Raw genomic sequence first — 14521 nt, forward strand, 5'->3', positions numbered from 1 at the left:
TCTAGGCCTTAGTTAAGGACAGTGTCAAGGCCTTGGGACTAAGTCAGGGCCTGAGTTATGCACAGCATCAGGCCTTTAGTTGGCATAAGAGGCTCGACTTTAGATAAAGACAGGGTTACATTAAGGTATAGGTATAGTGTCAGGAAATGACCTGGGGATAGTGTGAATACCACAGTTACTGAGAGTATCAGGTCCTTGTTTAGAACCAGTTTCAGGGGTTCAGGTAGGGATCGCCTGGGAGCCTGTCTTAGGGAGAGCGACAGGGCCTGAGTGAGGCCTAGCATCAGGCCCTTAGCTAGGGACACTCTCAGGGCATGACTTAGGAGCAGCATTAAGGCCTTTGTAGGATGAGCAGTAGGGTCTTAGTTAAAGACATGATCAGGGCCTGAGTTAGGAGTACGTTCAGGGCCTTAGGTAGGGAGAGTGTCAGGGCCTTAGTTAAGACTAGCATCAGAGCCTTTGTTAGGTATCGTCTCAGGGCCTGAGTTATGAGTAGTGTCAGGGCCTTAGTTAGGGACAGTGTCAGGACCTGAGATAGGAGTAGTGTGAAGGCTTTAGTTAGGGCTAGTTTCAGGGCCTGATTTAGCAGTAGTCAGGGCCTTAGTTAGGGACAGCATTAGGGCTTCAGGTAGGATAAGAGGCAGGACATTAGCTGTGGACTGAGTCAGGTTACAGGCTAGGCATAACGTCAGGAAATGAGCGAGGGATAGTTTCAATGCCTTAGTTATTCAGATCATCAGGGCCTTATTTAGGACCTGCGTCAGGGTCTTATCTAGGGGCAGTGTCCACGCAAGGCTTAGGAGTAGCACCAGTACTTCTGTAAGATCAGCATCAGGGTCTTTGTTAAAGACATTATCAGGACCTCTGTTAGGGACAGCCTCAGGGCCTCTCTTAGGGACAGTTTCAGGAACTTAGTAAGAGATTGGTCAGGATATAAGCTTAGGATAGTGTCAGGACTTTAGATATTGACAGCAGCAGGGCCTTTATTAGGGACAGTGTCAGGGCCTGATTTAGGACTAGCATCAGTGCCTCTGTTAGGAACAGTGTCAGGGCCTGTTGTAGGTGTAGTATCAAGGCCTTATTTAGGGACAGTGTCAGGGCCTGAGTTAAGTGTAGCATCAGGGCCTTAGTTAGGAATAGTGTCAAGGCCTTAGTTAGGGTTACCATCAGTGCCTTCGTTTGGTATCGTGTCAGGGCCTGAGTTAGTAGTAGTGTCAGGGCCTCAGGGACAGTGTCAGGGCCTGAGTCATTAGTAGTGTCAAGGCCTTCGTTAAGGACAGTGTCAGGGCCTGAGCTATGTGTAGCATCAGGGCCTTAGTTAGGAGTAGTGTCAAGGGCTTAGTTAGGGTCAGTGTCAGGGCCTTAGTTAGGATTAGCATCAGAGCCTTCGTTAGGTACCGTGTCAGGGCCTGAGTTAGGAGTAGTGTCAGTGCCTTTGTTTCGGACAGTGTCAGGGCCTTGGTTAGAACTAGCATCAGAGCCTTTGTTAGTTATAATGTCAGGGCAGATTTAGGAGTAGTGTCAGGGCCTTAGTTAGGGACACTGTCATGGCCTGAGGTAGGTGTAGTGTCAGGGCCTTAGTTAGGGACACTGTCATGGCTTGAGGTAGGTGTAGTGTCAGGGCCTTAGGTAGAGACAGTATCAGGGCCTGAGTTAGTGGTAGTGTCCAGGCCTTAGTTAAGGACAGTGTCAGAGCCTTAGGTACGATTAGCATCAGAGCCTTTGTTAGGTATCGTGTTAGGGCCTGAATTAGGAGTCACACAAGGCCCTTCATTGGGGACAGTGTTAGGGCCTGAGTTAGGAGTGGCATCAGTGCCTTTGTTAGGAACAGTGTCAGGGCCTTAGGACTAGCATCAGAGCCTTTGTTAGGAATCGTTTGAGGGCCTGAGTTAGGAGTAGTGTCAGGGCCTTAGTTAGGGACAGTGTCAGTGCCTTAGTTAGGAACAGCATCAGAGCCTTTTTTAGGTATCGTGTCATGGCCTGAGTTATTAGTAATCTCAGGCCTTACTTAGGGACAGTGTCATTGCCTTGGTTAGGACTAGCATCAGAGCCTTTGTTAGGGACAGTGTCAGGGTCTTAGTTAGGACTGGGGTCAGGGCCTTCTGTTAGGTACTGTCAGGGACTGAGTTAGCCATAGTGCTAGGTCCTTAGATGGGGACAGTATGAGGTCCTGACTTTGGACCAGCATCTAGGCCTTAGTTTGGGACAGTGTCAGGGCCTTGGTTAGGAGTAGCATCAGAGCCTTCTGTTAGGTACAGTGTCAGGGCCTGAGTTAGGAATAGTGTTAGGGCCTTTGTTAGGGACAGTATCAGGCCCTGACGTTGGACCAGCATCTAGGCCTTAGTTAGGGACAGTGTCATGGCCTTGGGGCTAAATTCACGGCCTGATTCAGGCACAGCATCAGGGCTTTAGTTGCCATAAGAGGCTCAACTTTAGCTAAAGATAGAGTTAGGTCAATATCTAGGTATAGTGTCAGGAAATGACCTGGAGATAGTGTCAATACCATAGTTACTGAGAGTACCAGGGGCCTTGTTTAGAAACAGTGTTAGGGCTTCAGGTAGGGACAGCGTCAGAGCCTGACGTAAGGAGAGCGACGGCCTGAGTGAGGCCTAGCATCAGGCCCTTAGCTAGGGACACTCTCAGGGCATGACTTAGGAGCAGCATTAGGGCCTTTGTAGGATGAGCAGTAGGGTCTTAGTTAAAGACATGATCAGGGCCTGAGTTAGGAGTACGTTCAGGGCCTTAGGTAGGGAGAGTGTCAGGGCCTTAGTTAAGACTAGCATCAGAGCCTTTGTTAGGCATCATGTCAGGGCCTGTGTTATGTGTAGTGTCAGGGTCTTTGTAAGGGACAGTGTCAGGACCTGAGTTAGGAGTAGTTTGAAGGCTTTGGTTAGGGCCAGTGTCAGGGCCTGAGTTAGGAGTAGTCAGTGACTTAGTTAGGGAAAGCATTAGGGCTTCAGGTAGGATAAGAGGCAGGACATTATCTACAGATCGAGTCAGGTTATGGGCTAGGGAAAATGTTAGGAAATGAGCGAGGGATAGTTTGAAGGCCTTAGTTATTCAGAGCATCAGGGCCTTATTTAGGACCAGCGTCAGGGCCTTATCTAGGGAAAGTGTCAGGCCAGGCTTAGGAGCAGCACAATTGCCTCTGTAGGATGAGCATCAGGGTCTTTGTTAAAGACATTCTCAGGGCCTATGTTAGGGACAGCCTCGGGGCCTCACTTAGGGACAGCGTCAAGGCTTACATCAGGAGAGTTCTAGGACGTTATTAAGACATTCGTTAGAATATATTGTCAGGATAGTGTCAGGACTTTAGATATTGTCGGCAGCAGGGCCTTAGGGTCAGTGTCAGGGCCTTGCGACTAGCATCAGAGCCTTCAAAGGAATCGTGTGAGGGCCTGTGTTAGGAGTAGTGTCAGTGCTTTAGTTTGGGCCAGTGTCAGGGCCTGAGTTAGGTGTAGTGTCAGGGCCTTAGTTAGGGACAGTGTCAGGGCCTTAGTTAGGACTAGCGTCAGAGCCTGAGTTAGGAGTAGTGTCAGGGCCTTAGGACTAGCGCCAGGGCCTTCTGTTACGTACAGTGTCAGAACCTGAGTTAGGAATAGTGTTAGGGCCTTAGTTAGGAACAGTATCAAGCCCTGACCTAGGAGAAGCATCTAGGCCTTAATTAAGGACAGTGTCACGGACTTGGGACTAAATTCAGGGCCTGAGTTAGGCGCAGCATCAGGGCTTTAGTTATCATCAGAGGGAGGACATTAGCTAGTGACAGGGTCAGGTTAACATCTAGGGATCCTGTCACGACGTTAGTTACTGAGAGTACCAGGGCCATTTTTAGAACCAATGTCAGGGCTTCAGGTAGGGACAGCGTGATAGCCTGACTTAGGGAGAGTGACAGGGCCCGAGTGAGGCCTAGTGTCATGCCCTTAGCTGAGGACACTGTCAGGTCATGACTTCGGAGGAGCATCAGGGCCTTTGTAGGATCAGTATTAGGGTCTTAGTTAAAAACATGATCAGGGCCTGAGTTAGGGTTAGGGTTAGGGTTAGTGTTGGGTTAGGGTTAAGTTTAGGGTTAGGGGTTAGGGTATGGCTACAGGTTAGGGTTAGGGTAGGGGTTAGGGTACAGGTTAGGGTATGGGTTAGGGTACGGGCTAGGGTTAGGGTACATTTTATGGTGTGGAGCAAGGGTGTCCTGAAGGGAGTGGCTTGGGGTCAGGAGGCAGTGTAGACTGTTTCGTGGGAGAGTCTTGCACGCCTGTGACATTTCGTTCTCGGGGTCAGCATGGCAGCGCGGATCCACCATCTGCCCATTTCTCTGTTCCTTCATCGCTCACTCATTCCCTTGCTCATTCGTTCATTGACCCTCTCGATCCGCGACTTGAGCAGTTACTAAGGGTGTACTGTCTGCAGCAAAACACAGGACGCAGAGGGCCCAAGAGATCTGGCCGTCGGTAAGACTCAGGCCTGCTCAGCGCATCACTCACGGTGAGCCCAGGAGTGAACTGTGCACCAGGGCGGGGGCTCCAGGGGGACGAGAAGACCATGGAACTGGGGTGCTGCCGCTTCCCGCCTCCTCTCCCTCAGGCTCCCTGGCCTGCCCTCATCCCTGTGGCGCAGCTCTGTGATTGGTCACCCTTTGTGTGGTAGAGGCCTGGAGGAGATGGTCAGTGTCCTCATGGGAGGATCCTGCTGCCCACAGAGCATCTGGGACTCTGAATCCAAGTTCAGCAAGGGGAATACTCTGGAGCTTTCTGACCCTCCAGGCCCCAAAAGCCTGGGAGCTTGGCTGGGCTCCTGTATCCACTTCTTATGCATTCTTTCTGGATCCCCCATCCCATCACAGTGAGGATCCAGAAGGTGCTGTGTGAGGCCCTTTCCAGTCTGGGCAGCACCAGGGCCCTGGGGCTCTTCCAGGCCCAGAGCATCTGTGTGTGTGTTCCAGTGCAGTGAAAAATTGACAGTTTTCACACAGTGTAGAACAAGCCTGGCTGTTATTTATGGTTCATGTTGTATGTGATTTTTCATGGTCTTGGAGAGTCCTATCATTTTTTGATGCATCAGCACATTTGCCCACAACACATGCTTGAGTCCCCAGGCTCAGGGGGTATCCTGGGCTCTCTGGTCAGGAAGGCCCAGTCAGACTGAGGGGAGACTGACCACACCCAAGGCCTGGTCCTTGTCAGGCAGAGGGCAGGAGAGAGTCCAGTTGAGGCAGGATTGAGGCTCATTCCAGGAGGGTCATCCTGACTGTGGTCTAAAGAGATGCTGCTGCTTTTGGGAATATTTTTTTCTAGAGGAGAAAAACAGAGATGTTGTATAGAGCATGACTTGGACTAACAGACAAAGGTAAGTCTGTGCAGGCCTGCGAGAGGGGATCATGTCTCCCTGATCTTCATGGACTGTAGACCCAGCACCTCCCCAATCAGCCCCAGGTGGAGCAGCATTAAGACATACAAGAAGTGGACTTGGGTCAGACTGCAGCTTTGTGATTGTGCACAGAGACGGCTGACTGTTTCCCAACTCCAGGGTTCTAGAACTGGAGCCTCTGGAAGGCATAGGCATTCAGGAATATGGTGAAGTGCTTATGGAAGAGTAGTTAGCAAAATGTAAGCCTCAGCCCACAGCAAGATACCATGCAAGATAACACAAGACCCCCAGTCCAGAAGTAGCACCGACATGACCTGCAACTGACACTCAGACTTGCTTCTCCCACGAGGGGCTGGGGCAGCGGAAGGCTCAGCTGAGGAAGCTGAGCAGGCTGGGTCTGTACCCCACGACTGGGCAGGGCAGAGCGTGCTTGAGCCCTCAACTAGCCTCTGTGACAGATGCAGGGCCGTGACCATCTTTATTTCCCAGGGACCATCTGCTGTCTCCTCGTTCTTGGGGAGGGTGAAACAAAAACAAACTTTATGAAATTTCCTGAGCTTTTGTATGTATGTGTGTGTATTACGTGAGTGTGCACAAGCACGTGCATGTGTGTGCTGTCTGTGCACAGGTCTGTGTACACCCGAGTGCATGTGAGTGTGTTTATGTGCAGGCAGGCACATATGTGTGTATGCACGTGTTTTTGCATGTGCAGCACATGTGATTGTGTGCATGTGTGTGACTGCAGTCCATCTTTTCATGTGTGTGTGTACATGTGTGTGAATGCAGGTATGCTCGGGCGTGTACGTGCACATATGTGTGTACACGTGCCTGCTGTGGGGGGATGAGGAAGGCATGGAGTTGTTGCTTTCTGGTGCCGCCTTCCCCCACCCTCCCTTTTGCTGTTGCCTCAGCACTTTGTGGTGAAGTGTAGAGACTCAAAAGGAGGACCACTACCCGCTACCGTGAGTGATATGCCTGCTCATCCTCACGGTCATCCATCTGTCCAGTAAACACCCCTGAGCCTGTGCCATGTGCTGGGGCCTGGGGTCCACAGTGAAGCAGGCGCATGCTCTCAGCTGTGCTCAGCCCAGCCGGGCGTGGGACAGAGGAGCTGCAGGCCAGGTGTGTCTGTGGAGGGAGAGGTTACCTCTGGCTGGTGGGTCAGCGGAGGTGGCAGCTGAGCTGAACCGAAGGAGCGGGGTGGACGGAGCTCGCTCTAGAGGAGGGTGGGGGCAGGGGGCAGGGGAAGGGGCTGGGTGCCTGGCTCGTGGGGAGGACGCATCGCAGAGGGGCTGCAAGGGTGGCCAGACAGCTAGCTTTGACTTCGTTTTATAGACAGAACAGTTTTGGAACCAGAGTGACAGGATCAGGCCCACACATTTCCTCTGGTGGCGGCTGAGGGGTTTGATGGTAGAAGAGAGAAGCTGGGCCGAGGAACAGGGGTGACGGTAGGGGCTGTGCCTCCACCAGGCTTCCAGCCTCTTTTTTGTGGTCCCTTGGGTCCACAAGGTTAGCACGCACCTTGCGTGAGGCCGGAATGGGGCTTCCTCTTCATTCCCTCTTTGCCAGAAGTAAACGCAACACAGTTTGGAGTTGGTGAGACTGAGGGGGCCATCTTTCAGGAAAGGCAAGCATCAGCGTTGGCTGGGGTGCCCACCCGGAGACAAGGGGGACCCTTAGCCAGACCCGCAGACCCTGGGGAAGGACACAGTGTGCTCAGAGAGGCAGGGATAGTCAGGAAAGCCAGGTGTGCAGAGAAGGCTCGGCCAAGGGGGCCCTGGGGGCTCAGACACTCAGGAAGTGAGGGGAGGGGTGGCCAGACAGCCGTGAATGAGGCCCAGGGGTCGACGGGGTCGTGCTGTGTACAGGGTGGACACACAGGGCCCGAGGCTGTTCTGTAGGGAACGTCTCCCGGCTGCAGTGGGCTCTGGAAATTGTCTGCGGGTTGCCACGCCTTCTGGGGCTCTCCGGCCCAGGCCCTAGCCAGGAGCTGCCTGTCCAGCCTACCCTGGCTCCACCTCCAGACTGCGCAAGCCTGGGCAGGCGGGACGGGCTCCTCGTGCCTTGGTTGCCATGACCTGTAACGTTTCCTTTCCAGTTGCCAGATTCATTGTAAGGATATATTTACAGTTTCTTGCATTGTCTTGCACCACCCGTTGACTTAGGGAAGAACTGCCCTAGTAGGTTGGCCTGCAAGGTGTGCTACTTCAGAGCTTCCATCTGACATACTCTTCCCTGCCCGAAATGCAAACACAGCACACACTCCCTGCCTGATTTGGGAATGATGACACCTCACCTCTCACCCCTCCTGCCGTCTCCTGCCTGCACTCCAATCTCAAGGACACTTCAGTTCCACATCTGACTCCTGACCCCTCCAGCTAGTTGGGGACAGGCAGCCTCCTGAGACAGTGTGCACAAAGCTTTCTGGCCGGGCTGTGAGGATGGGGACCAGGTCCCACCTGTGCCAATGAAGCAGGCGTCTCACCTGGATTTGTCTCCGGGCTCCTGAAGGTGGACTGAAGGTCAGACAGTCCAGAGGCCAAGGGCCCCAGAGGAGGGGGGTGTGGGCGCAGGTAGACCAGGAGCAGCTGCCCATCTGGTCAGGAGAGTCCAACAACCCAGGGCTTTCTGGTTCCTGGGGGGAGGAGAGGGCAGAGGCAGTGGGGGCCCAAAGACAGGTCCTGCTTCACCTCTGGATGGAGCCACTCAGCTGAGCCCAGGTTTTGAGGGATTAGAGTTAAAGGATGCAGGCTAGAGGGTCAGGGTTAGAGGGTCAGGTCAGACGGTCTGAGTCAGGGTCAGGGTAAGGGTTGGGAGGTTTACAGGTCAAGGTCGAGTATCTAGGGGCTAGGGGTTAGGAGCCTTAGGGTTTAGGATTAGAGATGAGGAGGTTAGGGTTGGGGAGTGAACAGTAGAGATTTGGGTGTTAGGGTTAGTGGGTTAGTGTTAAGCACAGCTGGCTCACGGCCCCCCTAACCCCACACCTCTGAGTCCTGTAGGGTGGACAGGACTTGCCTGGGGTCACTCACGAGTGTGGGGCTCACCTGGACCGCTGGTTATCTACCCCCGTCCTGGAACCTGATGGCAGAAGAATGAAATGTCTGCTCTGGTCACTGACTGTTTCAAATCCAACTCAACCTCAGTCAACGGCTGTTAGGGCCTCAGAAGCCCACAGGGTTTCCTCCTACCATCTGAACTGGAGAGAGTAGTGCTGGCCCCACTTGGCCTGGGCAGCCTGGGTCCAGCACAGGCCTGACTGAGCTCACTCCATGGTCATGTTATGAATTTATACAGAACTTGGTGCAGCGACCTACCAGCCCCCAGGTGCTGCCTCCTGAGGGCTGGTGGGGCCCTCCTGGGACTGCAGGCATCCTTTGTCCCATCTGAGTGGGCATCAATAGACATCAAGTCTCAGGACAGCCCTTGACCTCTGACCATCCAGGCAGTCATCTGTGGTCCTCCAGCTCAGGCCAGTCTGGTCCCTGTCAAGCCCCTGTGGCCAGTTACTGAGCTGACCTTGCTGCTGGGCAATTGAACAGCTACCTGGGCAGCACAGACAGCCCTTTGGGATGTTTCAGTTACTAACATCCTTGTGGTTGAGAAAAGGGCCTCCCCCCTCACAGGCTCATAGCCTGCCAAGCGAGGTGATAACCGTCTAAACATTTGAGTGTGTCCCTGACACAACAACCATACAGCAGACCATGGCCTTGCAGTCCTTTGGGCTTCCAGCTGTAACAAACTTTTCATATTCATACTCATTAAGAGTCAAAGATACGGGAGCAACTGGGCCACCCAATGGACAGTTTCACACTGAGGCTGCATGGTCTTGGAGAGCCACGTGCACCCATGTGGTCTCTGAAAGCTGCCAATGATGGATTCCATGATACGGCATAATCCTTGAGCCTCTCACTGCTTCATTGAGCAAGAATTTCCTAACCACCATAGCATTTAGTCTCGGCTCTTTGTAAAGGAGGGAGGAGACTGGATAAATGAGCAGTATTGTTCTTGGGGGATGGTTGAGTCATGTGGCCATGGGGCAGGTGTGACTCCTGGGCTCCCGCCACCAGAGACATCAAGGAGGGCTGTGCCTTTTGCAAGAGGAAGAGGTTCTTGCTGTTGTGGGCGGACAGCAAGAGCACTGGATGGGTGGCTGCAGCCCCTGACCCTAAATCAGCCCCTTCCTTCCTTGGCCTTCAGATCCCACAGCTGTGCAGTGGGCCGTCAGTGGTGTGGAATCTGCCGCTTTCCCCAAGCCAGCATCTGTTCTCATGCCAAAGTCCAGAACCTCAGCTTTCCTTTGGGAACTTCTTATCTGTTTCCAGTCCAAACAGTTCCAGAGGGCTGATGCTACCCACCTTGAAGATGGGCATATGATCCACATCTAGCCAATCCCATGTTCCATCCTGTGGGTGCTCTGATGGGTTCAAGGATGATGCTATGACCCAAAACCAGGCCAATGACGTTTATTTTATTTTAATTTTTGGCCATGCTGTGCACGCAGGATTTTAGTTCCCTGACCAAGGATCGAACCTGTGCCCCCTACATTGGGAGCACAGAGTCTTAACCACTGGACCACCAGGAAAGTCCCTTCCCCTCACTTTCAAAACTGCTATGGATTTAAAGCACACAAGATGGTTGTGATATGAGTGGCCTTTTCAGTATGACTTCTTTGACTTAGAATGTTTTCAATGTTTATCCATGTTGTAACGTATTATCAGTGTTTCATTCATTTTTTTATTGTGGTTAAAAATACATAACATGGGGATGGGGGGCAAGTGGAGGGAACGGCCCAGATGCACACCATTCACGGACCCTCTGGACTGGAAGGACTCGTGAGAGCCGGAGCCCAGAAATCCGGGGATGGATAAGATGCAGCGTCCCCTCCAATTCCCGTGAGCACCCCTTGCTCCATCCTGCGCCCAAATACCTCAGCTCGGCCCTCTCCCCACTCTCGACACTCCAGACTCAGCCGGGACAGACCTCCGCAGCCGCCGCTCCCCGCCCTGCAGGAGGAGCTCAGAGGTCCTGTCCCGCTTTCCTCTGAGGGACTCTTTGGTGACCACAAAAGGATTTGGTCGCTCAGGACAAATCTGGTAGAGGAGAGCGGGATGGCTGCGCCCGGCGCGCCACGCTTCCTCCTGACCTTCGATTTGGAGGAGACTATCGTGGACGAAACCAGCGACGACTCCGTCGTGCGCGTGCCGTGGCGGGCCAGCGGCTGCCTGAGAGCCTGTGTGCCACCTAGCGCGAGGGCTTCTACAACGAGTACATGCAGCGTGTCTTCCAGTACCTGGGGGAGCAGGGCGTGCGGCCGCCGGACTTGCGCGCCAACTACGAGGCCATCCCCCTGTCGCCCGGCACGGGCGAGCTGCTGCAGTTTGTGGCCAAGCAGGGCGCCTGCTTTGAGGTTATTCTCATCTCAGACGCCAACACCTTTGGCGTGGAGAGTGTGCTGTGCGCCGCCGGCCACCATGGCCTGTTCCGCCACATCTTCAGCAACCCGTTGGGGCCCGACCCTTGGGGGCTGCTGGCGCTGCAGCCCTTCCACACGCACAGCTGCGCTCACTGACCCGCCAACATGTGCCAGCACAAGGTGCTCAGCGACTATCTGCGCGAGCAGGCCCACGACGGCGTGCCCTTCGAGTGCCTTTTGTACGTGAGCGACGGCGCCAACGACTTCTGCCCCACGGGGCTGCTGGCAGGCGGTGAAGTGGCCTTCCTGCGCCACCACTACCCCATGCACCGCCTTATGCAGGAGGCGCAGAAGGCCGAGCCCAGCTCCTTCCTCGCCAGGGTGGTGCCCTGGGAAATCTCCACTGAAGTGCGCCTACACCTGCATCAGGTGCTGAGGACGTGGCCTGCAGGGGCCACCTGGGCGGGGAGGGGGTGGGGCGGTGGGGGTCGGGAAAGAGAAAGCTAGTTTTATTACTCCCTTTCCCTTTCGTTTTGGTATATCCCTCCGGGATTTCCCGGAATCCCAGGTTGGTCCATTTGGGGACTGGAGGAGGGAGTTGGGAGCTGTCCCCATCTGTGCAGTTAACCCAGCTTGGCTGCCTCCCCCATTCCCACTGCAAGCGAATTCCAGAGTCTGGCCGCACCAGGGTGGCGTGCATATCTGAGCAGGCAGCAGTGTTTCCACAAACCTTGTCCTCCCAGCTGGGAGGACAGGGTTCCCTGTCAGGGTCAAGAAGGAACATGTCCCGCCGCGGTGCAGTTAACTGTTGCCTTGGGCTGCATGGCCTCCCTCCTCCAGTTTTCTGTCCAGGGGACCCAGGCCCCGAAATGCACCACCCCGACCTCCCCCGCACCGGACTCCTCGCAGAGAGAGGTGGCGCTCCTTGCTGATGGTCCCAGGCCTAGATCGTGCTTTACCTACTGTGACCCTACACTCCTTGCCCCCCGCCCCCCCACCCTGTTAGCATCCCCACAGGATAAAAAGCTAGAGGGAATAGTCACCTCATGTTGGTGGAAAGAGGTAGCACACTGTTCCGGGGCTCGGTTCTGGCCAGCCAGGGACCTCACAGAGCCCGAAAATGTCTCCTTGCACCCCAGCCTCGTCTATGCAGCAAGAAACCAGGGACTTAACCAAAGTCGCCCCACTGACTGGGCCTTTTGAGTCCCTCTCCTCCCGTATGGAACAGAAAGCCATGATGCTTTAAAGCAGAGCCAGTGGAAACCCAAGGCCCACCTCCCTCTTGTGGTTTCAGAGCTGTGAAGGAGGTGAAGGGGCGGAGGTGAGCGAGGTGTCTCACGCTGCCGTCTGGGGGGATGAGGGCGAGGTGATCTCTGCTCTCAGAGAGCCCCATCTAAGTGAGGGAGCTGGTCCCCACTCTTGGAGGAGTGCCCAGCCTGGGGAACCAAGACTGAATACATAACAAAGCAGGCAACAGGCAAAAGAGCAGGGTGCGGCCCACCTTCGCAGAGGGGCACGGGTCTAGTGTGGAGGGCTCAGTGAGCACCGAGGAGATGGGAGATACTGCTGCTTAGGGCAGGCAGAGGAGGCTCAACTAGCGGGAGCCTTACAGGTGGGTTGCGTTTCAGTCCCTCGGCCCGCTAGCCCTGCAGGGCCCTCATCAGGAGGTCATCAGAATTTTATTCAAAGTTGGCACTTGCAGCTGAGACCCTGTCTTGCATGGCGTAAGGGTTCCCTGTGGGTAAGGTCACGAAACTCCTTGGCTTCCAGTTTTTTCCTGTCTCCAGCAGGCCTCTGGGTACCTCCTCTGTCTTTACCAGGACGCCATCCCACTGCAATGGGGGGAAGGAACAGACACAGCTCACAGCCCAGGAGGCGTGCCAGACTGGTCCAGTGTTGACTGGAGCAGGCTTTGGTGTGGGACTCAAGAGGCTCACTCAAGGCGGTGCTTGGGTCAGCATCCCAGAGGTCCCAGGCTGTCAGCAGCTGGGCTGCACATAGTTCCCGGGGAAGAATCCAAACCCCTCTGAGCCGATGCCCTCACAGCAGCCATCGGAGTAGTGGCGGGTGATGCAGATAATGGTGCCCTCAGAGAAGGAGAGTTCATTGTCCTTCTGGCGGGTGTATGTGTACAGTGTCATTACTGCAGGGCGGGAGGAGAGGGGTGCCATGAGATGTGCCTCCTGCCCCGCCATAGGGATGCTTGTGCCCACATACTGGACTCTAGGGGGAAATGTGGGGAGTGGGGCAGGAGATGCCTTCTTCAAAGCCCCAGGACTCCTCCCAGCTGAGCTAATATTCAGTATCAGGCCAGCTGCTTCCCTCCTCTGTGGGGGTGCGGTGGCGTGGAATAAAAGGCTCCACAAGGGTGGCACAGGCCATCCCCTCCACTCCAAGAAACTTCAGTGTTTGAGAGCAGGGCCCCAGGATCTACCCATGTTTTGTAATCTGCTTTCAGCCCCCGTTCATCCTGGTCTTCCCACAATGTCTCTGGCAGGTGCTGGAGGTATTGCTCAGTAGGTGCTCTAGCAGGTGTTCAGTAAATACAGTAACATTGAATAGTGTAGACTTCGCCGAGTGAGCCTTGGGCAAGTCACTTAGTTTAACCTCTCAGGTTCAGCTTCGTCTGTTAAATGGGAGTGTGAAGATCCTAGGAGGTTAAGTAAAAGTGAGAAAATGGATGAGAAGCTTTGACTCTGGGGTCTGGTATAAAGCAGGGGCTAAATTATGTTAAACCCCCCCACATAACATAACATTTACCATTTAAATCATTTTGAGCATACAGTTCTATGGCATTAACTACATTCATGTTGTACAAATATTCTCAGCATCCACTTCCGGAACTTACTCATTTTCCCTGTGGGAAATTTTGTATCAGTTTCTCTAAATTTTTGCCAACATTTGTTATTTTTAGCTTTCTTGATTGTAGGCCTTCTAGTGTGTGGAGGGGTTGGCGTTGTGGTGTTAACTTGCATTTCATCACGACTGATGATGATTAACATCTCTTCATGTGCTTGCTGACCATTTATATGTCTTATCTGGAGAAGGATCTTTCAAGTCCTTTTTCCATTTAAAACATTGGGTTGTTTGCTGAGTCCCACCAAACGCTCCTCCTGGTGGCGTTGGCGGTGAGTCCAGCCTGGAGTGGTCTCCGTGCCACAGGGGCCCATGCCCCGGGGCATCGTTAGCGGCCTCTCAGGAGAGGAGACGCCCGACCCCTGGCGCCCGTGCCTGGAGCGCCGAGATTGTGCTGCACCGTGCGGACGCGGCACCGCCTGTGTGGGTCTTGCTCGGCATTGGCTGCAGGTCACCTGAGCGTGGCAGTGGTCTGCGTGCCTCTCCCGGAGGAGCGTGTCCCGGAAGTGGGCGTCCCAGCCAGAGCACACCTGGCGCGGGGCATCCTTGGGGCTCCTAGCTGTTAGCGCCACGTGAGCTGGCGGGGTTCTAGGAAGCCAGCGCCCGGCGGCTGGGAACGACCCATCCCGTGGGTCCTTGGCACCCCAGCAGCATCCGAGCGCGGAGCAGAGGGCTACGGACCACAGGTAAGGGGACGGGTTGGTGGGGGTGGGTGGAGGAAGGAACGAGGAATTACACCAGAGCTGTTTGGTACAGGGGCAGAAACAGAAAACTCAGACGTAGCACTGCAGAGGCCATGGGAGTTAAGTTGTAAATGCTGCTGGCTTTCAGTAGCCTGCAGCCATTCTCTTCCTGTAGCTGATGGGATACAAAGCTCTACTGGGTTCTTCA

The 14521-nt window shown here is 54.3% G+C and overlaps 1 pseudogene across 1 annotated transcript; it reads left to right on the top strand.

The window, feature by feature from the left end:
- The first annotated feature begins 10469 nt into the window (after window positions 1–10469).
- LOC307070038 (phosphoethanolamine/phosphocholine phosphatase-like) lies at window positions 10470–14196 on the top strand (annotated as a pseudogene). Its single transcript has 4 exons — window positions 10470–11203; window positions 12069–12140; window positions 13937–14021; window positions 14081–14196. The product of its transcript is annotated as a phosphoethanolamine/phosphocholine phosphatase-like (transcript).
- The last annotated feature ends 325 nt before the right edge of the window (window positions 14197–14521 follow it).

This window comes from Hyperoodon ampullatus (assembly GCF_949752795.1).
Source record: "Hyperoodon ampullatus genome assembly, contig: scaffold_147, whole genome shotgun sequence".
In the NCBI taxonomy this organism is placed as follows: Eukaryota; Metazoa; Chordata; class Mammalia; order Artiodactyla; family Ziphiidae; genus Hyperoodon; species Hyperoodon ampullatus.